Genomic DNA, 1,861 nt, shown 5'->3' with positions numbered 1-1,861 from the left:
GAGATCTGCAACACACCTAATTTCATCTAAGCATCCAACTTTATCCGGGCAGTTGTACAATTAACAACCACCTAAACTTTTAAATAGTTTAATAGTCAACCAAACATTCAGGAGAACTGATGAGTGGTGATCTGAGTCCACACCACAAAACTCCTGACTATGAAAAATTTGTATCACTTTAATACACACTTTGAAGCACATTTTGATAATTTGAATGTTTTGCCTTCTGACCAAATGGCAAATCAAAAAATAATTTGTTCTTTCCTGTCAAAGCAGATAAAGGGGAATGTTGTTGCACAGCAAACATCAAACCACCCGGGCACATCTACTGCAGCACAATATTCGTTAGCAGCGTAGTTGTCAGGATTAGTGTAACACCAACTTCTGAAACTTCCTAGTGGTTCATTTCCCAGCACCAGCTTTTGACTTCATTGTAAAGTCTGATCCAAGTGCTGCCAGTCAGTGCTGCTTCATCATGGTTTTCAAAGGTAGCCAGGTCAGTGTACATGGCCCTGCAGTAAGCCTGAGCATCACTCCACATCTTCCCCTGTAGGTTCAGGTGGAACCTGCGATAGATAGTCTGGGTGACAGGGAGGACTCCTGCAGAACAGAGGTTTAATGCATATTATGTCATGTTATATTCTGCATGCAAATGTTAATTTGGTATAAAAATGACTTTGGTATTAATGCCATAGGTAAGCCATTTCATACAGCTGGCCTGCTATGTCTCCATTCACACTGATATTTTTAAACCACAGGTCACACTGAGCTGCTTCACCAATAGTTAATAAACTATTAACTATTCAGACCAGTTACTCACATTGCTAATACTGTTGTATCACACGGGTATATTTAAATCTCTCTCTCTCTCTCTCTCTCTCTCTCTCTCTCTCTCTCTCTCACACACATACACACACACACTTTTCTCACCTGTGATAAACAGGAGTATGAACAGATGTTGTTTCATCACTGATGTGTCTCTGAAGAAATGTGATGAAAATCCCTCAGAAAATCAACACAGTAACTCTGCATTAAGTCACCTAACTGAAAGTAAACAATTTTTCCACATCCACAGCATTTTCAGGTAGATCAAGTCATATCACAGCCCTATACAGTGTGCAGTACACTGAGATGAAATGACATTTCTCCTAGACGAGATCAAGTGTGCCATACACAATTCTGACAGGTTTTAAATGAAATGCCATAGGAATGAGAAGCATGCAGAAAGGGGGTAACTGGAAACAGTGGGGTGAGAGTGAAGGAGGGCATTAGAGCAGATACTGATCATGAGAGCAGATCTGATGATGACAGATTTAAGATGAGAGTAAGACATGAAGTCACTTATCATTACTCTAAGAATAATTTAAAGTGTCTGAAAATACACAAAACCCTGAATTTATTCTTACTCTTTCAAATGTTTTGCTGTTATTAAGTGGATTATAAAGCAAAAGTATTAGAAGGTACCTGAAATTTGGGGGAAGCAAACGATGTGTCCTAGTCCTTCAGACAGCTTGATCAAAGTGACTTTGCTATTTCTCTTCTGTGTATCTTTTGCAAGACACCTGACCTTATGTTATGTTTCGTATTGTAAGAATATGTATATTGAGGCTCTGTTGCACACTGGGTTCACTGCATGAGGATTTTATTAAACAGGAAACAAAATGCATGTCTCAGAGATTACGTTCATCAACAGTACACAACCTAAACTTATCCAACTCATTTAACTCTGATTGGCTGACACCTACCGTAGCCAATAGGAACACAGTATCTGACTTTAATAGAACATTAGATTGGTTCTTAGCAAGGCATAAGAATATTACATCCCCCTTTTTCTGAATGGGACAGAATACTACATTGAAAT

At 38.8% G+C, this 1,861-nt stretch overlaps 1 long non-coding RNA gene across 1 annotated transcript; it reads right to left on the bottom strand.

Annotated features, from left to right (window-relative positions):
- Nucleotides 1-467: 467 nt before the first annotated feature.
- On the bottom strand, nt 468-1,535 carry LOC131349079 (uncharacterized). Its single transcript, XR_009204039.1, has 3 exons — nt 1,465-1,535; nt 931-1,044; nt 468-600 (listed from the first exon to the last, which is right to left on the bottom strand). It is a non-coding gene; the product is annotated as an uncharacterized LOC131349079 (long non-coding RNA).
- Nucleotides 1,536-1,861: the final 326 nt, after the last annotated feature.

Source organism: Hemibagrus wyckioides, linkage group LG29 (assembly GCF_019097595.1).
Source record: "Hemibagrus wyckioides isolate EC202008001 linkage group LG29, SWU_Hwy_1.0, whole genome shotgun sequence".
NCBI classification, from domain to species: domain Eukaryota; kingdom Metazoa; phylum Chordata; class Actinopteri; order Siluriformes; family Bagridae; genus Hemibagrus; species Hemibagrus wyckioides.
The sequence above is the reverse complement of the archived record's forward strand: the minus strand, read 5'-3'. Positions and strand labels throughout refer to the sequence as shown.